The following is a 22,650-nucleotide window of genomic DNA, read 5'->3' as shown; positions in this document are numbered from 1 at the left end:
AAAGTAAGTTTTTAACTACTGAAATATAGCCCCCTTATTAAACTCTCTAATTTACCAGTGATACAAATTCAGAAGAGTTATGCAAGAATGCAATTACTCCCTTAGGCAGTACCTGATTAAGCAAATTTGATTCAAATAATTGAATATATATGTGAGGAAAATCTATAAAAACCTGAATATCCTGAAAAAAATTATAACATTGGTTTCACTTTGTAAGAAAAAGATGGTTAAAATTATAGGTACAGGAAAGATAACAAGAACATTTTTTCCAAGGGCCATAATCACACTTAGGCCATATTATTTTTGAAAATGTGTTTCATATAATTGTTTTGAATTTAACTGAGACAAAGAACATGGTACTTTGCTAAAACTAAGTGCTGGAAATTAGTTTTTAAAAATTTTCAAATAATGATGATCACATACTTAGGGATCAAAATCAATACAATGCCAGGAAATAAGTCTGCCAGGAACGTGGTGCATGTTAGTTTCTCAGACTCAGAGAATGGAGAAGTCTTTCAATAGTTCTGACTATTTTAAATGTGTGAAACATTTATCATAGTTTTTATACAATTTTAATATCTGATTGCTCAAGGGAAGAAGCAATTTTGTTGGCAAAATCTGTCCTACATCTCAACATTCAGCATAATTTAGTAGATTATTCCAGCCCATGGATGATATGAAAATAAACAAAAAGATGTAGTAAAAAAAAAAATAAATCATGTTACGGGACATCTTATTTAAATTAATGATTCTTATGAAGTAAATTTAAGAAAACATAGCAGCTGTACCAAATCACATGAATTGGTAAAAATGTGTGTGTTTTGCACACATTTTCCCAAATGACCCAATTCAGAGAATAATATCTCAGTAATTAGCAGTAACCAAGAGGGAAAAGTCCAAAATGTATTATCAAGTTTAAGGTAATGTCTTCACTAGGGTGTTTTATAACAGAATTGGTATAACTCAAAGCACTGTTGATGAGATACCTAATATATGATCCAGTTTATTCACATGTCTAGGATAGACAGATAGATAGATAGAGCATTTTATATACATGTGTATGTAAAAAATGTAAATTTAATTTTGTTATTTTTCAAAGCTGAGCTAGTTTTTTTCCTATCATTCTTATGTATTTTTAATAGATTGATTATTGATATCTTTATCTGAAAAATTACAGCTCCAAAAACCTAGAAATTTTAAGTAGGTATCAATGTGTGGCCCTGCATTCTCTAAGTTCAGTTTTACTTGTTTATTTCTTTAAATTTTCTTTATTATACTTCCTCTAATGAGTATTTAGTTTTATATTGTTTAAAAAGGAAAGCTTAATTCAGTTATTCTCTGGGTGTGTATTTTTAGAATATACATTTAACTTTGAAAAGAAGTAACGTTAAGGTAATTGTTAGCACTGAGGTGATTGCAAGAGAATTTAGCTCCTATGAATGAACTCATGCCTGTTTGCCTGAGTGATTCATATAAGAGAGTACAGAGAAAATTACAGATAATTTTGTTGACCTATGCCTATGTTGACTATACATGAAAAATGGGAAAGAAGCCAGAATGTTGGAAACAGAAATGTCCCAATTAAAAAAAAAAAAAAAAGTTTTAGAAGAAATCACTGATGTCAGATGACATTTGCCTTTTAATAGAGTTATTAGACTGTGAGAGGCCATTCACAGGCATTTCTAGATTTTTTTTTTTTTTGTAAAACATTTTCCAAAGCCTCTCATAAAAAAAAAAAAAAAAAGCCTTGCAGAAAAAACAGAGAATGTGAATTGCAAGAAAATACTCTTAAGTAGATTAGTAATTGATTGAAAATTCAGGTTTATGCACACATCAACATCATTTTGAACAGAAATCATAACACTATCTCTTCGAAGTTTTTATTTAGGACATTACCAAGGCAGTGTTCAAAGTTGGCACAAAGCTGGAAGGAATACCTGATATTCAGGTAGCATAACTGTATGCAAAAAGCCATTTTTACAAGTTGGATCGGTGGGTCATATCTAACAAGAACTTTAGTAAAGATAAATGTCAGTCCCTACTTAAGTGTTTTTTTTTTAAAGGATTATGTATTTATTTTAGAAAAAGAATGCACACAGGAGCGGGTTGGGGAGGGAAAATCTCAAGCAGAGTTTGTGATGAGCATGGAGCCTGAGGCTGGCTGGGATCTCATGACCCTGAGATCATGACCTGAACCAAAATCAAATGTGGGATGCTTAACTGAGTCACCAGGGGCCCTAGTCCCTACTAGATTTAAAACAAAAACAAACAAAAAACAAAACAAAACCATTAAAAACCTGGAGGTAAGGGGAAGTATATTTCTAACTTTGCAAAGGCCACCAGAGTGGGTTAAAGCTCTGGATGGGAGAATAAAGTAAATTATGTCTTAGGTCTCTTCTACCTCTGAGGTTAAATAACTCTAGTGTATATTTATTATACCATATAAATTTGAAAATTGTTTTGAAGGTATATATGAGTAAAGCTCTTTATGTCTCTCTGAGCATCTGGGTGAGTACCAACCCATTCATTGGCCATGAAAAGATTACTCTAGTCTCTGACTGTTTTAGAAAGATAATGATATAGCTTTTAAAAAGTTTTCAAATTCTCCTGAAACTAGAGCATTTCATCTATTACAAGTAGTCAATTCATTTTAATTTTTGAGAAAGAAATTATCTGCTTTTACTTTTGTAGGAACTGGTTCTAGTTCAGATATTATTATAGGAGATGTATTGTGCTCCCTTTACTCAAATAGACAGAATAATTGGAATAATAATTTTAAATGCATATCAAATACAAGGGAATAGTCATAATTTTGATACTAGAACCATTTTCAGGCATTTAAAAATCTAATTTTTAATAAAGTAAGTTTCATGTTGGCAATAAAGTCAGTTGGAAATGGATTTATTACAAATGGTATTTTTCAAATAAAAATTACCTCTTACCTCTGGTGTGAAAAATCAAAAGAATTTTGACATGGCAATCATATTGATCTTACAAGAACATTCCTCCCACTAATGTACTAAGTTTAAAATTCTTAAATAACCCAATTAGGGACCTTTAAGAGAGAAAGAGAAAAAAAATCCTGGCCGAATGATGACTAATTAGAATGACAGGCGTTCTTCTGACTCATGGGGGAGTCACAGTACCTAAGCAGTAAAAATAGTGTCTCATTAGTCTTTTAAACATTATTCCCAGGTTTCCATGAAATTGATATTTAATCACTTTCCCAGTGTACAGCAGGCACTTATTACACTGGGAAGACATGGGGAGTGAAAAGTTTATAAAATTTCTGTCAATCTCTTCTCAATTTGAAGAATGATTCATTATAATGGGCCACCAGTGGCAAAAGGACCCTGAATGGAAGCCTGTAATTAACTTCACTTCTTGCTTTATTGATGGCATTTGCTGGGTTCTGAGATTAGATGGTGTATCTGGTGGGATGTACCCTATGGATCATGCTGTACAATATTCTAAACTACATCTAAATCATATCTACAGTTGTATTATTTGAAATTCCATATGTTGGTTTTCTGAAATTTGGGGCAATTTTAAAATATTTAGAGACTAAGTTTGCTACTGAGAGTGTGTAGATGGAATTAGTGTCTAAAAGAAGAAAATATGCATCTAAATTTTAGGACAACTCTGTAAGGAACAAAAATTGACATTAAGATAATATAGCACAACAATTTCCTTTTGAAAACTGTCAAGATATTTGATCTCTGATTTGTTTTTATGAAATATGACTATTTTATTCTTTAGTGTTCAATATTATTTTACTCCTATTAAATGCTTAAAATGAAAGTATGGTTATAAGAGCTATTTATTTCACTTTGTCATTAAATCCAAAATTATCTTTCATGTGCATACATGAAACTTAGAAAAATCAATCCAGCAACCAACCACCTTTCCCCCAATAAAAGAATATTTTCCCAAATTTAGCCAAAGAAAGTAGAAAAGGGTGACACTCTTAAGTTTTTTATTCCATTTCTCTTCTAACAAACAACTTTTATTTCATGGACATAGCAATGACAAAACTTGTGGTAGGATTTACTACAAACATCGTAGGATGGCCATTCTCTGTTTTATATTCTATCTAAATAAGAAAATATGTTTTTTGTTCAAAAGAGAAATATAATCAAGGCATATTTACTATACTTTATACTGTTGACTATATATATTTTTGATTTCCCATTTCCACTCCGCTGAGAGAAAACAGAGTGTTTCATTGGGATAGAAGTTCTCAGCAAGTCCCAAGGCATTTCCTGCTAAACTAGTACCAGGTTTTGTCCTTACAGAGCCCATTTCCTAAATGCAAGTAAGGACATAAAAATGATTATAAAACAATAGAATAAGTAATTTTCTATCACACACTACAACTTCATGAGCAAATGTTAGGAAAAACATTTAGAGCAACTCTTCATTTGCGGTTCAGAAATGAACAGCGCCAGTAAGTATTTTAAAGTAACTCAAGAATCTTCAAACTGGTATGTTAGTATGGTTCAGCAGAATGTATTATTCTGGAAATCAGGAAACAAATCCTGCTTTTGTAAAGTAAAATTGTGTAAATAATGACACAAACTTAATGTATGAAATGTGGAATATAGATTTTTTGCTCTATTGGAAATTAAGAATTTATTAAATAGCCTTTTTAAAACTTGCATTATTATTTAAAATCCCCATGCCAAATACTTTCCAATTAGTGTTATTATGCAGTTCAAAATTTAAGATAAAATATATAATATTCAGTATAACCATTTCAACATCTATGGCAAAACCATAGCATTATCAAAATCTTCTTTATACTGTCCTCTAGTCTTTACAGATCATGTGCTGAAAGCAAGACCTAAATTTCACAATGTGCATTCCAATTTTCTATTAAGTGAGAACCCTCTAAAGACCACAAAGGGGCCAAATTATCTAAAATATTAAAGGCTTATTATATTTCTACTAAATTATCAATTTTGTAAAACAATTAAACAGGGAAAGCCAATTAGTGTGAAAGTGGTCTTTAGAGTATAATCATTAGTTAGAAGCTCGTTTGATAAGGTTAGGTCCAAATCTAATAAGTTAAACCCCCAGCAGAACCGTAATAGAGCCTTAGTGGCAGTTTTTAAGAGTATCACTCTCTAAATAGAAACTGCAAGAAATTAAGGAAATTGAAAAAGAAGTTATTTTTGCTACAATCAACAAAACCTCTATAGAGCTATGTCAAGTAAGAATCAGGGTAGTTTCTTAATTATGATCACTAGAAATTTATTTGTGCTATGAATCAAAATTATTATTAGTTCCAGTTTCTTCCAATAGAGTACTAAAGACCACAGGTAAAATAATTATGAACAGAAGAGGCAAATATATAAAATAAAGTAAATGCTTTCTAACCCTGGGGAAAATGAAAGAACATTAATACAGTGAGAGCACACAAATCGAATATACATGATCATCACTGCACTGTAACATTTTCAGCCTCTGTTAGCTCTGCCTCATTTATGTTTGGAAAATATACCTTAAATTAAAATTTTTAAAAATGAAGGAAAAGTAAAGTGGTGTATACAAATATATCCGTTTACCTAAGGCTGAACTCATCTAAATGTCACAACAAAACTTCTAAAAATTACCAAACTAGTTTTTTTTTTTTTTTTTTTTTTTTTTTTTTATTCATGAGAGACACATAAAGAGAGGCAGAGGGAAAAGCAGGCTCCCTGGGGGAGCCCCATACAGACTTGATCCCTGGACTCCAGGATCATGCCCTGAGCTGAAGCAGATGCTCAACCACTGAGCCACCCAGGAATCCCCCAAACTAGTTGTTTTACACAAGGAATTGGACCATTTTAATAAAAAGAAGATGTAGCCTAGTAAATGCTAACCTATTGGCCTAAATGAATAAAGGAAAAGTCACACACTTTATAATATAGATATAGATATTCATATATCTATATATATCTTAAAATAAAATTATCTTTATTTATTTTTGCTTCAGTTACACATATTTCCACGTAAGTATTATATAAATAGACATGAGTGAAACATGAAATCTTATAGATCAGAAAAATCATGTTCTCTGTTTATCAAATTCTATTTTTTTAATTCTAAAGAAAGTAGATAATTGATGTGATCTGATCATCTATCCATCAGCACATCCATATTCAAAAAAGGACAGATTGGTCATTAGGAAACACTGGCTGGTGACAATGGCTCCTACATCACCCTACACAAACATGCTTTACAAATGGTTATATAAGTATTATCAACAGTTATTTGTTTCTTATTCCTTTTATTTCTCTATTATTGCATGTGCATATATATTATGATTCACGTTTAAATAATGCTATAATTTAATAATTTATTTTGACATTAATTTTGAAATACGACTCTTTTTTTATAGTAAAGTGTTTTCAGTAGCAATGTTTTTCTTTTTCAGCAGCAATGTTCTAAAGCTACAGCTTACTAAAATAGTTACATAAATAATAATGCCAGATCCCTCATGTAATTAAAAAATAAAATAAAATGAGCATCTGTTTGTATAAATTCATAATGTGAGTGATAAAATACAGGTTAAAGGTTAACATAGAAAAAATTGGACATGGTATATGAACACAAAATGAATTATTACATGGCTATGTAATTTTATTGCCACCACTTAGTTAATTATGCTGTATATCAAACTAATAGTTAAACAGGCAAGATCCTACTTCAGTGTCCTACTCATACAACTATAAATTACTCCATACTTCTAGAATGGTTATTAGCCATAAATCTCACAGCAAGGTGTAATAACAAAAAAACAATTTGCTTTACTACTTGAAAACTTCACAAATGTACTTTTAAGATATATTTCAAAAGAAATCACATTAACTCTGGCAGTCATAGCTTAATTTAAATACCTCAATAATATAGACAAGAAAAAATGTTTTCATTATCTATGGCTGCATAATAAATTTCCTCAAGACTACTTAGTAAGTAGTAAAAACTACAACCTTTATTTGCTTACAGCTCTGTAGTTTGGGCAGTGACAGCTCATCTGTGGTCCCTCATGATATCATTAGGGTGGCTTTACTGGGGTTGGGCAATCTACATCTTAGATTACTTCTCTCACACTCCTGGAGAGAGTACAGGCTGCCAAGTGACAACTCAGCTAAGGCTGCTGTCTAGGGTCTTGGGTTATTCTTAATGTGGTCTCTCCAGTTGGGTAGGTTGGCTTCCTCACAGTATGGAGAAGGGAGCCTTGGGGCAGTCAGACTTCTCACAGGTTGGCTAGTATATCCCCAAGCACGGAAACAAAATCTGCTAGGCCTTCTTTATGGCTTTGATACTCAGCAGGCATGCCTTCAATTCTTCTGTATTCTGTTAGTTAAAGCAGGTCAGAAACCAACTCAGATGTAATTGGAGGGTACTTTACAGGTGTATGAATAATGACGCCCTAAAATGATATTCTCTTTCAACAAATAATTTCCTATATAATTTCCAAAAGTGCAATCCAGTATGATTCTTGTTAGTATTAATTTCAACTTAATATAAATACATATATATGCCTGAATTTTCTAAGAATTTATTAAGGTAGCTAACCTTAAATGTCCTTTCCTAGGGCAGGAATCTATGCATTTTATCTATATTCCCCATCTAATTAATTTTTTTTTTTTAGCTCTACTCATCACTGTGTAGAATTAGCCTACTTGGCAGTAGAAGGAAGCTGATGTAGCCACTGGGGTCCTGTTACTTGAGGAGATGTAGAAATGTCTATGTTCCTCTTTATCAGATTTCACATGCACTCACAGCAATGTTTCTCACACCCTATCCTACAATATACAATTCTTTTAGATCCATCAAAAGCAGTAATAATTTTGAGATAAGTCCTTTCTTTAGAAGGTAATTCCTTAGAATTTTATGCAGTAAAAAATGCTATATTTAATTATAAATCCTTATATAGAGTAACTTACTTAATGAAGTTAAAAATGCCCAACCAGTTTTCAAGATTTAGAAACCTGAACAATAATAGTAGCTGTCACTTGCTAGTCCAAACAATGCAGGTCACATTGAGGCAAGTTGCTAGCAAAACTGAACATTGCTTGAGTGGAAAGTGTGGCAAAACACAAGGAACACATGGAATATGAGAATGCAGAAAACATTGGGAGAGATGTGTGAAAGGCACTTGAGAGTCAATATGAAGAGAAAAGCTATAAAGAAATTTATAACATCTAACATTTATTGAGCACATACTATGTATCAAGCACATTATTTATATCATTTACCAAAATAAAATAAGCCTGCAACCTACCACTAGTTACAATACTCAGACAAAGGAACAAAGATAAAGAGATGAGAGGAGGCAATAGCCAGCCAATTGAAAGAACAGGAGCAAAGTCTGAGCAAATACCCATGAGAGAGGTCACTGCTTGAGGCTTAAGGCTCAGTGTGCCCTGAGTCATTATTAGCACATGGACTAGAATAGGTTAGAAGGTATAATTGGCAAAAATAGAGAAACTCAGGGAATATGGTAATTAATTTTTAAGAGTAGGTAAAGGATTTGGATTAAAGTGCAATGAGTCTGGGTGACATAGTAGCTAGGTCTAATATATAGGGTATTAAATTGGTATAAAAATTGGAATCCCAAACTAGACAAGAAGTACTAATTAGAGAAACATAGCATAGAGTTTCGAATACAAAGTAATTTCACAAAGGGAAGAAAGTATAAGTAAAATGAAACTTTACAAAGGGTCCTCATTGAGAAAAAAAATGTAATTTACAAGGAGAGAAAAGGGAGCTGTGAGTGAAAAGAAAGATTATGAAAATAGGAAAAGAACAAATAACACCAAGGAAGTATAGAACTGTGGCCAGCAACATCAGGCACAATTAGGAATGAGGAAGGATAACAAATATTGCCCATTTAATTTTCATTTTGGAGTAATAGCTTCTGAGTGACTCATTTGAATGTGTTTTTCTAATATATCTTTATGGCAATATCTCAGCTAGATAATATATTAATCCACTATATTTCTCAGGAGTGGTTTCCATGATGTATTTCTCTAATGGCAGTACTGTCCAATATACTATAGATATTTTAACAAGTTCAGTTTTACACAATTAAAACACTTCTTGAGAGTAACATACTGACTACACATAAAATAATCTGTATTTTCATACACTGTACAATAACCTGCATAATAGTGTTACACAATTAAAAAGAAAGGCATATAATGAAGAATGTTGTATCATCTTTCCCTAAACAATGACAGCTTCATGGTCTTGATCCTTAATATGTATTAGGATAAATGAGCCCCATAGAGTATTTAGCATAAGATAACTTTCATTGAAAGTCTATTATTTACATCTGAAAAACATAATTATTGTTTTGGTATTTAAAAATATTTGAAAATATATTTCTTAAGGAAATATTAAGCATGTACTACATACACCAATCATAGTTCTAAGTTCTCTACATATATTACCTTATTTAATCCTTGCAAAATTCCTATGAGGTAAATACTATTGTTATCTGCATCTAATAGAAGAATTTAAGGCTCATGATAGTGAAGATTTGTTCAAGGGTTTAGAACAAGAAAGTGGCAGAATCAGTACTCAAAAGACTGTTAAGTGTTGTATTCTTTATTCACCCCCCTATAAGGGAATATCTCAAATGACAAAATGAACTGGCCTCTTGATTTTCCTACCAGAAAATTTAGGAACAAGTATAACCCTGAGGTAAGTCATGTGGTATGTAGTTACAAAAATGCCTTGGAGAGCCTTGGGAGTATTTCAAGACATACATCAGAGAGGCTTTTCAATACTCAGAGAAACACAGGGAGATTGTCTTAAAGATCTAGAAACCAAAGACTTAATGGGAGAATCTGCCCTCTGGGGTCACTAACCAAGGAAATGAAGTTCCTCTGCCCTTCCATACTCTCTTATCTGGTAGAACAGAACCCTGCAACCACATGAGTGACCCAGTGCCTTGAGTCTGTTTGAACATTGATTTTAAGTACTTCTGATAAGGCTAAAGAATTCACATAGGACTAAAGAATAAATCAATAAAATAAGTTCTCAGAAAATATCTATGGAAAACAATAAGCCCCATGCTTTCCCTTTGTGACCATAACTAATCTCTACAAATCTCCAGTGCACAATGACCTCACCTAACCCCCAGTCCTCTAATTCATCCTTATCAGCGTCTTACTTCTTGATCCTTGTAACCTACCTTGGGCTGGCCTCCAAAGGCAAGGAAGATCTGTAATAGATTATGAATAAATTAAATGGATAAATGTATAATATCTAATAACATTAAATGGCTTATGTATCTATATTTTTGAAAATGGAAATTCATTTATTTTAGCTACCAATAAAAGTAATATGTGTTTATTCATTGAAAATAAGTTTACAAAGTTTAAAACCTCTTATAAGACTACTCTGTAATTTGTCTCTTTAACTGCCAAAACAAATTAATTTTAGCACATATTTTGGACTTAGAAAAATACACACATATGCATACACATGCATTTGAGTGCTTATTTAACACAATGCATATACTTATATCTTAAATGGCTGAATAGTTTACTATAGTCTTCATTTGCTATATTTTTAAAGTAATTTAATGTACATAAGGCATAGATTATTTGAGCAATTTGATGAGAGTTTTTTTTTTTTTCTGCCTGTATTTTTTTTAACTGTTGTAAGTAATAATTATGTGTAAATATCTTTGGGCATACATAGTTACATATTAAATATTCTCTTATTAATTTTTTAAATGTGTTGTTAAACTGTTATTTTAATTTGGCTTAATTTACCTTTCCACTAACATTGTTTTCTAGGGAACATATAATCACCCCTTTTTAAACAATGGACATTAATCATCTTAAATATTTTAATATTCTTTTTTAGATTTCAGTAGGATTTTGAAAGTCAAAGAAGTAGAAAAATGCAACAGCTGACATCCCAAATTAGAAGTCAGGAGAATTTGTTACACCTATTTGAAATACCTTTGTAATTCTTACTCACTTTTTATTTTAAAATATCAAATTAAGAAAGTTTGTTATTCAAATAGGAAGTATATTTTATCTGAGAGTTTTGTAAAAGGACACAACTCTTCTAAATAGTTTCTCAATGTAACAAGAACACAGGATTTTCCTGTATTTATACCTTTTCATAAAATTTTTATTAGATGTAGGGGGCACTTGATGGCTCAGTCAATTGAGTGTGTGACTCTTGGTTTTGGCTCAGGTCGTGATCTCAAGGTCATGAGATGGAGCCCCACACTGGGCTCTGTGCTCAGTGCAGTCTGCCTGTCCTTCTCCTTCTGCTCCTCCCCACCACCATAAATAAGTAATTTTTTAAAGATATGTTTATCAGGTGTTTATAAATATTTTTAATATGTCAAAAATCAAACATCAAAATCCTTGACATAAAAATATTCTAAATGTATATCTTTATTCACAGGAAAAACTCAGCATCCTTGGTCTGTAAAAGTAAAATCAAGATGATGTTGCATTTGCAAGACAGTTGGTCCTGGTATAGCGATACCTAGCATAAGATCCTGTTAACTAAAGGCAAATACAAACATGCTCCAACTTCAGTAAAAGTTATTATAGCAACTTCTCCCCTGAGTGTGGGAGAAGCCACACTCCAAAGCCAATATTAATGAAAAATTCCAACAAAAGAATTGCTGAGTGGAAAAAAGAAAGGAGCCAAAAACAAAGTAAGAGACATGGTGGTTCTGTAGGATGCCTTGGATAGACTTCAATCATTTGTTCTTTCTGACTACTATTAGGAAGGAGCCCAAAACAGCCACTACCTTGAACAAATCTGAAAGGCTTCATGAGAGAAACCAGTGCTTCTGAAGTGCCTATCCACTTTCCCGTAAAAAGCTCACTGCTTTTCTGAATATATTTTATATGTTATCTGTGCTCATATATATTTTTGTATATACAAAATATAAATATAATGAGCACAGATAACATGTAAAATATATGCACACACATAAGTACATATAAATATATAAAACAAATGCATTATATACATAAGTATATCTATAAACACATATATTTATATAAATACATGTATATATTTTCCAATTTTATTGAGGAATAGTTGATAGATATAATTTATATACTTAAAGTGTATAATATTATTATTTGATACACGTATACATTGTATATGTGTACAATTCTACATTGTAGAATACTTACCAAGCTCAATGTAATTAATGCATTTATTAATTTTTTTTGTAGTGAGAATGGTTAAAGTCTACCCTAAGCAAATTTCAAGTATATAATACTCGATTATTAACTGTAATCACAATAATGAACATTAGATCTTCAGAACTTATTAATCTTATAACTAAAACATTGTACTCTTTAACCTATATCCCCCCATTTCCTCCTTAACCCCAGTCCCTGGTAACCTTTCTCATTTCTCATTTCTATAAAATTGTTTGTTTGGTTGATTTTTGATTTTACATGTAAGTATTATCACTTAGCATTTATCTTTCTCAAAAAACTTTCTCAAAAAAGTGACTTAAAAAAAAGTGACTTATTTCACTTGGTGTAATGGCTTCCAGTTTCATTCATGTAGTTGCAAATAACAAGATTTCCTTCTTTAAAAAAAATCTCCTTATTTTTAATGGCTGAATAATATTCCATTGCATGTGTAGTTTCTTTATCCATCCAGCCAGCCAGCCATCAAATGACATTTAAGTAGTTTTCATGGCTATTGTGAATAACGGTGGCAAATGAACATAGAAGGGAAGATATCTCTTTGAGATATTGATCTCATTGCCTTCAGATATATACTCAGGAGTGGGATTATTGAACCATATGGTAGTTTGAGTTTTAATTTTGTGAGGAACTGCCTTACTGTTTTCCCTAATGGCTGTACCAATTTACATCCCTACCAATAGTGTGAAAGAGTTCCCTTTGTTCTACATCCTTTATAGAACTTTGTTAACTCTTGTCTTTTTTTTCAACAATTTTAAAAGTTCATTTACTTATGTAAGTAATCTCTAATCCTAATGTGGTGCTCAAACTTCTGTCCCCAAGATCAAGAGTTGCAAGTTCTTTTGAATGTTAGCCAGATGCCCCAACTCTTGTCTTTTTGATTATGGTCATTGTAACAGATATGAGGCTATGTGTCATTGTGGTTTTGATTACATTTCTCTAATGATGAGTGACATGGAGCACTTGTTCTTACCTGTTGGCCATTCGTATGTCTTTAGAAAAATGTATATTCAAGTCCTTTGCCCATTTTTAAATTGGATTTGCTTTTTTGCTATTGAGTTGAAGATGGCATGATTTTACATATAGAAAAGCCCTAAAGCCTCCACCAAGAAATCTGATAGAAAAATAAAAGAATTCAGTAAAGTTGCAGGGTAAAAAGTCAATATATAAATTGGTTGTGTTTCTATACACTAATGATAAACTATTTGGAAGAGAAATTAAGAAAGCAATTCATTTACAATAGCATCAGAAACAATAAAATACTTAAGTATAAATTTAATCAAAGAGATGAGAGACCTGTACCTTGAAAACTATAAGGCACTGGTGAAAGAAATTAAAGACAAATCTATAGAGAAGTACCCCAGGCTTTTGGATCAGAAAAATAAATATTGTTAAAATGGCATATTACCCAATGTAATCTACAGATTCACCACAATCCCTATCAAAATTACATATCTTTTACAGAAATAGCAAAAACAATCCTAAAATTTGCATGAAACCATAAAAGATCCTGAATAGCCAAAGAAATCTTAAGAAAGAAGAACAAAGCTGGAGGCATCACACTTCTTGATTTTGAACTATATTGCAAAACGACAGCCATCAAAACAGCATGGTACTGGGATTAAAGCAGGCAAACAGACCAGTTGAACCAAAAGAGAATGCAGAAATAAACCTATACACGTGCCATCAACTAATCTTTGATAAGGGTGCCAAGAATATACAATGAGGAAAGAATAGTCTCTTCAATAAATGGTGTTGGGTAAACTTTATATTCTCATGCAAAAGAATAAAATCTGACTCCTATCTAACACCACTCACAAAAATTACTTCAAAATGGATTGGAGAATTAAATGTAAAACCTGAAACTTGTAGGAGAAAACTTAGGGAAAAAGCTCCTTTACATTGGTCTTGACAATGATTTTTTTGGGTACAACACCAAAAAGATAGGCAATAGACGCTAAAATAAATGTGTGGGACTCTATCAAATTAAAAAGCTTATGCATAGCACAGGAAACAATCAATAAACTGAAAAGACAGCCTATACAAGAAGAAAAAATATTGTTACACCATATATCTGGTAAGCAGTTTATATCCAAATGCAAGTACATATATTTTACATACACATATATATATCTGTATTTACGTATATTTGTAGTTATGTATATATTTTAAATATATGATCTATACACATATCTATATATTATATTTCAATAAAAATTACTTCCAAATAAGAATAAATCCAGGATTTTATCTAAAATGTAGTGATCATTATATTTTTATTAAAAAAATGAAACTTTAATATCTCAAAGAAGAAAAGAGGGACTACTTCTCTAGTAGTATTCAAATAGCTACCTTCTGATAAAGCTCACAACCCTCTGGCCTCTCTTAAGAATTGCAGATTGTTTCTATGAGATTAAAAAACAACAACAAATATATATTTGCACATTTCACAATTTTTATTTTTGACTATCTGATACAAATATACACTAAATGTAATCTAACCATAAATGTAATATAAATGTATTAAACTTCAATATTTGAAGAAACTACTACATCTTAACACTTATATAGTAATCTTATGCTTTTTCAAATCATCCTTTATTTAACTTAACCACATGTTTTTACTACCTTGTAATCAGCTTGCAATAATAAAACAGTGAATCTTCAACTTGGCCATCCTAGCTTTTCTGGTTTAGCCTTTAAAAAGCAAGATGATGTTTATTTCTGCCTTTTTTTGCTGGACAGTGTATTAGGTGATGAGTGAGACTCAGTTCTATTACAAGTATTGTTAATTTTGGGAAGCTAGAAACAGAATAATAACTTCAATTAATGAAAAGACCGGTGGAAGAAAAGGAGAGCTGCTCTATGTATTCAGACATTGTTCTTTATGTCGTAGCATCTTTTGTAACTCCTCACCTAGATCACTAAAGAAATAGATTTTTTTTCTGAAAAAATACTGTTTTATTAAAGTTTTAATGCATCTTAAGATAGTTATTACTATTAACATTTAAATGAGGGTTCAGAAAATCGAAGATACATATCTTCAAACTTGTAAGTCATTTCTTGCCACTTTTATCAGCCTAATCACCTGATTGCTACCAAATTTCCTTGATTGGGCCAGTCAGGATGTAGCAAAGGGATTCAGAGCAGCTATGGTCAGTAAACAGAAAGTAAGCAGGATATTTGTCATATGTACCTATATATACCATAGGCATAATTGTCTCTTAATTAAAAGCTATTCTGATAATAACACAATTTGATCAAAATTCTCCTTCTTGCATATAATGTTTGCATTCTAAAAACACTGGGCAGATCAAAGTTGGAACATGCCAGCAAATGCAATCATTCTAAAGTGGGCATGAATCCTAAATACAGTATGAGGAATTATTACTCTGTAGTAATGGTTTCAATAATACATTATACTCATTTCACTACTTAAAACACCAAAGGAAACTCATATACATAAATAAAATAAAAAAGCAAAAACATGGTTAGTACTATTTCCCTATTAACTTTATGTTGCATAATACTTATATAATAGTGTGAAAATGCTCGCTTACAGTGACGGGTAATGACTACAATAACACTTTATTCAGGGCTTTAATTTGTCCCATGAATCATCTCGGCCAATGTAATTGCATTGTTAATATGACACTATTGAATAAACAGGTCATGAACAAATGGGATGGGTCCTTCTAAACTGGGTCATGTTAAGCACATCTATGAAAGGATCTTCTGAATAGTTTTACCTGAATGTATCTTATTATCAGCCTCTGAGGGAATGCACAATGACTTTTGTAGATGTACACATTAGACTAAAAACTATAGGACTGATTGTCCTACAAAACTGAAGGGGGGGCAGCCTGGGTGGCTCAGTGGTTTAGCACCACCTTCAGCCCAGGGAGTGATCCTGGAGACCCGGGATCGAGTCCCACGTCGGGCTCCCTCCATGGAGCCTGCTTCTCCCTCTGCCTGTGTCTCTGCGTGTCTCTCGCCTCTCTCTGTCTCTCATGAATGAATGGATAATATCTTTAAAAAAAAAAAAAAAAAAAAAAAAAAAAACTGAAGGGGGATTGAGGAAGGTTTGCTGGGTTTAAAAGTGTTGTGTTGAATCCTATAAAATATTTATTCCTATTGTATTGGTAGTGTCATGCTAAGATATGAAACACAAATAATAAAATGTGAGTTATATTTAGTTATATAACAAGTTAATAAAAGATTTTATGCAAATCAGTGGCTACAGAGAAAGGTTTTTGAAAGATCACTGGGGATTGTAATGATTATGGGATATACTTTAACAAGCATGGCATGAGACAATGTTGATTTGCACTACAGAGAAAAGCAAAGCAATTATGAATAATAATATGAAAACTTTTTTTAAACATCTGAAAAGGATTTATTGTCTTTAAAATGCAATTAAAGGGCAGGATAAAATATGCCCCATCTGAATTTCTGTGAAAATCTAGAAAATTTCCAAAAACAAGTCTATAAGAGGAGGATAAGATAAATGAAACTTCTATAGACTCTGGTAACACATTGAAGCATAGATTTCTCCAGTAGGGTGAAGAGTAAAAATAAACACTTTTCTTTCTTGATTTCCAATGCCTGATCTTTGCAAGTTACAAAAAATTTCTATGAGCATGGTAATAACCATAGGACTAGAGCTAAAGATGACCGCACACCTAGAACCTCTTTAGGCAAACTACAGATCAAAATAAGGAAATGAAGAAGTAAAGTATAGCGCACACATTTTATGCTATAACATGCGACCTTTAAAAATGAAGAGCCTGGGGGATCCCTGGGTGGCGCAGCGGTTTGGCGCCTGCCTTTGGCCCAGGGCGTGATCCTGGAGACCCGGGATCGAATCCCACATCAGGCTCCCGGTGCATGGAGCCTGCTTCTCCCTCTGCCTATGTCTCTGCCTCTCTCTCTCTCTCTCTGTGACTATCATAAATAAATAAAAGTTAAAAAAAAAAAAAAAAAGAAGAGCCTGAAGAACTCATGATAATTCAGGAAGTACTTATGCTATAATGTTTTGTTTTAAAAAATCACAACATACAATCAGATATCAAATGATAACTGGAACAGAAGAACCAGTGGAAGGAGACACACAAAGAGGTTAGCAATGAATGGCTTTGAGTCCTGGGAGATCAGGAATTTTTTTTTTCCTTGTTAGCAACTCTTTTCTCTATTGAGAAATTTCTTCAATAAGTATTTTTTAACTAAAATTTCTCAGAATGCCTTCTACAACTGCATTTGGTTCCTCAGATATGTTGCAATCATTGGACGGGATAGGAAATCAGCAATGACGTTAGGACATGGGAGAGTTTGAATGAGATGAAGTTTGAATTAGATGCAGAATTTATTAGAAATACGGAAGTCCCACAGGAAAACAGTCATCCTATGAATAGTTCAAGTACCATGGTTATTATGCTGAAAGGTTCAACATTTAACAAAAGTCATACTTTTCTGGAAAGCCTAGTCTTACAATGGTATGGGGGGAAAGAGAAAAAAATGGAGCAGAGAGGTAATCAGAATGCAAGGGATTAAAAAAAAAAGAATACAAGGGGTTGTAGAGACTAGAAGGTAGCAGGCACAGTAGCAAATAAACTTGTCAGGTAGGCCTCAAAGAAAGGGTGAGATTTGAGCAAAGGTGTAAGAGAGGTGAGGGGGTTGGTCAAGTGGGTATAAAAAAATCGGATTTTAAATAAATTGACATATTGCTTTCTGTTTGAGAGCTTTTGGAATTGTAAGTAACACTAATGCAAACAACTGCTTGACTTCTTTGGAACATTTACACAAATGACCCCGTAGCACTCATAATAAAAGTTAGTTTCTATTCTGGATTGCCAGCTAAAATTATTATTCTATTAGGATTTTATTCTATACTATTATGTTATTAGCACTTTGGGAGTTACCAAGAGAAACTGCCCAATGATAACAGCCTCATTAATGCCTCCTAGTGAAACACTTAAAAAGTTCTTCATTGATCTTGGTTCCAAATATATCAAAATGCTGTATTACATTTTTGTTGAACTATTCACCCTACTGGCATTTTCAGGTGAATAAGCTCATTCCCAGTTCAGAAGTCCTTGTTCTTGAGCTCCAAGTAGAACAAAGAAATAACAAAACTGACCTACCTCGAAGATACAGGATAACTTTATTCTAGCTTCTTACTCTCTTTCTTAATATTTAATTATTTTTTCTATACTATGAATATGCTACTGGTCACTTGTCTTTAAAATATTAAAATATATACACAGACATAGAGAGTGAAGAAACCTCAAGAATAAAAACTTCAGTGCATATAAAATTTACTGTATGAAAGCCCTGGATCTTAATTCGCTACTCTAAGAGTAGTTCAATTCACCAGCAGTTCAATGACTTTTTGCATTGGCTCTCAGGTTTTGATTCAGAGATCCTTTTTTTTCTTTTTTTCTTTTCTTTTTTTTTTTTTTTTTTTGATTCAGAGTTCTTGAATGAGTTTTACTCTAGCCCCAGTAAAGACCTATTTAAATCACAGTTTCTTACATGAAATATGTAACTAGTTTCCCTATGCTATTGAAATGAAGGCATGCTAACACATTTACTTTATGTTTATTATTGGACCACATGATATGCAACCACCTTGTTCTGACTCAAATAGTATATCATAACTGTAGTGCATGCAGTCTTGCACAGCTGAGGCTTCCGTTTGACATGTCAAATATCAAGGGCCATAAGGAGAGCTACAATGTTCTAGCTATTTCCCAGAAAATTACTGAAAGCACTAACATAAATTTAATAGAAAGAATGATTATTTAAATGTTTAATTTCTATCCATATAATTTTCTGAATTCATGAAAAGTAAGAGGATCCACAGCAAATGGACCAAAGGTAGAGAGCATTAAATGATTTACAATAGTGCGCATAAATGGAGTGTTTTCATGATATGTGATTAGTGCAGTGAGGCAAATAAATCTTTAATAAAATATTTTGAATCACTGATTATTCAGACAGTTGGTTAAAAATGTATTCATAATGAAACTAACTGAATTTTGCTTTCTTTTCTTTCAAAAGTAAATGTAAACTCCTACTTTTAAGTGTTATCCTCTGTTTACTCTGATCAAAGAGTAAAGAGTTTGAATAGAATAAAATCTTAATTTTTCAGGTATAAGAAAAAAAAGTATTATAACAGCATCACAACACATTATTTCAAATACCACAAAGTGTCATACAGTTTACTATGAGTCTGTGACTATGGTCATTCCCTCATTCCTCCTCTAATAATGAAATAACCTATCTGAAAAAAATAAGATTTAAGTAACTAAAATAACTATGCTATATTAGATTTGGCAGAAAGGTAGAGAACTTCAATTCTTTAGCATTTATGGTTTTGAATTTTATCACAATTGAAATCAGAAAGACGTATAAAAATCCCAAATTTTTTTTTAAAAAACTGTATTCTTATTACCCATGCAGTTAGATCTACCATATGTTGAACAGATTTTTATGCTTTTACCTAAAAAAGTTTTTTCGGCTGTTATGCTTTGAAGGTTGTTCTACTGACCTGTCTAAAATTTTTGAGATGAAAATAGGCTTAGGCTCATATTTTTAAAAGCTAATATAATTATTCAGGCTTCAATACTTTTTTGCCAATATTTATTTTGGCAAAAGTAAATAAGCCTGTATCACGCTGTTATGAATTATATTGAAAAAAGTCTATCACATGCTAATAGCTTTTTTAAAAAATCCACCCTTCACCCTTCTAAAACACCAACAAAAATCAATTAAAATTTTACTTTGGGAGACAGGTCTGTGGATAGGAAAAAGAAAAGGTTCCCATGAACTCAGAATATGCTCCTCCTTTTAATTGATTATGTTCAGGCTTGTTAAAAAATGTACAGTAAATGAACTGCACAATTTATATTACTGTAAAAGGGATTCATTGGAGGTGACTAGATTATTACTAGTGTTCAAAGGTCATAGAAGAAAAATTGGAGCTAAATTAAGAAATACTTTTCCCCAAAAGTCTCTATTATAAAATAGTAAAAATTCTCATGAACAACAGAAAGCTTAAATTTTAACTATATTCTCAGGGCTCACATATGATCTATTTTTGTGCCAAGCACTTCCATTTCTAAAAAGCTCTTTCATTTTCTCTTCCATATGAAAATTAAGTATTTTGATAATATAGCTAGAGTTGAACAAGGCATACATGTTTACAATTCTGGGTTTTTTTCTTCCCCTATCAAGAGGATTTCTTCTTGTGAAATTACAAAGCCTAGTGTTTTACTGGCCTCTATTGTTGTAATCTGGGTATAACACTTCTGCACAGGATGTAGTCTAACGTCACCTTATTTTCCAGTGAAGGGATCATAGGTAGTCTGAAGTTTAAAAGATGCCATAGAAGAACAATCTGATTACTCTCAGATTATACCAAGAAAATTAAATAATTCATTTGAAATAATATGTAACATATACGATTGCCAGACAACAAACATATATTTATGTCAGAAAAAAAACTCACTTTCTAAAAGTTTCCTTAGATAAATTTGTAAGTCAATTAGACATTTCTTCCTGTACCAGAGCATATATGTTCCTAGAAAATAAAGTAAACATGGCCTGGTAGAGATCTTCGGTCTGTTTTGCCAGATGTGATGTTAATATTCAATGTGTTACGCAGAAGGGAGATTATGTGAAGCAGTCAATAGATATTTCACTGAAAAACACACCCAGGCCATAAATAAGTACTTTAGACTCCAAGATCAAATCCAGAGATCTTATTTTCTTAAATGTTTAAATCATTAAATGTTAACAATTTAAATATTAATTTTTACCAAATTCTCGTCAGATAACATAATTCAGTCTTATGCTTGATGAGATACAAGGCACGTTATATTACTAGGGATCTGTTTCCTCAAACTTCATTTGCATGGAGAGAGACAATAGAAATAACAACAACAACAAAAAAATGCTCTCTAGAGTATCCAAGGATGGGAGTGAACTGGAAGAATTGTCTTTAAAATGTCATTAAGTGTGAGCTAATCATCTTGGTCTTGCTCTTAAAGCTCAATCATAATCTTTGCTGAAAAAAAAATTAAAAAAAAAACATAATCTTTGCTGAAACTAAACCTTGGGAGGTCACACCACTGACTTTACAGACTGGCCTTTGCTTTCCAGCTATTGTCTAGATCAGGGCTGTTCAAATGAAATGCAATGTAAACCACACATGTAATTTTTTAAGTAAAAGAAACAGGTAAATTTAATTTTGATAACATATTTATTTGACCCAGTGAACTCCAAATCTTATCATTTCATCACATAATGTGACATAATTTACATTCTTTTTAATGCTGAATTTTGAAATCCAGGAGGTAGTTTACAGTTATCTGCATATCAATTCAGATCAGCCACGCTTCAAGTTCTCAGTAACCACATGTGGTTAATGTCTCCTGTATTGACACATAGCTCTAGATCTTCTGAATTCAGTGAAAGATCGCAGAAATGTATAAATACAGTGGTTTTCCCTTTCTAGTGACTACTCCCTTGTAGAGTGTAAGTGGAGAAGCACACATCGTACATAGAGGAAGATGCAGAGGCCACTTTTTGGCAAACAGGTTCAAGTAATGGAAGTACACACAGGCCCATCAGGTGACCCACCTCAAAATATCTATAGGCCCTAACTGACTAATGGACTACTCACTGATACCAGGATCAGGTGTTCCCAGATTTGTGTCAGAGAGCGCTGGAAGAATGAGAGTCACAGAAAAGGCAACAGTTGGGTGGGAAGCAAGCAAGATCTTTATTGAGTAGAAAGAAAGACTCCAGCCAAAAGAGGCTCAGGGGAAAAAGAAAGACTCGCTAAAGGGAGGGGCTGAGGGGAGCTAAGCTGTGGCATTGGGGGTGACTATGGGTTTTTACTAGTCTTACCTGGGCAGGGGCAGAGTTTGTGCACTTACAGTAACAGTTTTCCCATTAGTTTAAGAACTTTTTTTTAAAAGATTTTATTTATTCAGCTGACAAAGATAGAGAGAGCACTAGCAGGGGGAGAAGCAGAGACAGAGGGAGAAGCAGGCTTCCTGCTGAGCCAGGAGCCCAATGTGGGGCTCCCTCCCAGAACCCTGAAATCATGACCCAAGCCAAAGACAGATGTTTAACTATCTGAGCCACCCAGCTGCCCCAAGAACTTTTCTATATAAGGCTATGGCACCAAAGACTTGGGCATGTTGCTGTATCCTAACTTCCTGTTATCCAGGCCCATGGTTTAGCCTTCATGTATTTTCAACATCTTTATCTTAAGACCCCTGGTGGATTCTTTGTTCAGTGGCCATTTGTCCAGTTTCCTGCAGGCATATGTGCAACCTTGCTTAAGTTCAGTTCCCTGACTACCTATCAGTTTCCTAACTCCTACCACTTTCCTGGCCCTGGCTGACTCTCAGCTGCATCATTTCTTTTCATCTCCACACCT

The 22,650-nt window shown here is 32.7% G+C and overlaps 1 long non-coding RNA gene across 1 annotated transcript in view; it reads left to right on the top strand.

Moving 5' to 3' along the window:
- LOC144317109 (uncharacterized) overlaps positions 1-11,793 on the top strand; it is a 141,622-nt gene extending 129,829 nt beyond the window's left edge. Inside the window, exon 3 of the long non-coding RNA XR_013382991.1 lies at positions 11,425-11,793. This is a non-coding gene — a long non-coding RNA (uncharacterized LOC144317109). The remainder of the gene's footprint in view (positions 1-11,424) is intronic.
- Positions 11,794-22,650: the final 10,857 nt, after the last annotated feature.

This window comes from Canis aureus, chromosome 7 (assembly GCF_053574225.1).
Source record: "Canis aureus isolate CA01 chromosome 7, VMU_Caureus_v.1.0, whole genome shotgun sequence".
Classification (NCBI taxonomy): Eukaryota; Metazoa; Chordata; class Mammalia; order Carnivora; family Canidae; genus Canis; species Canis aureus.
This window is presented reverse-complemented; position numbering and strand designations above follow the sequence as displayed.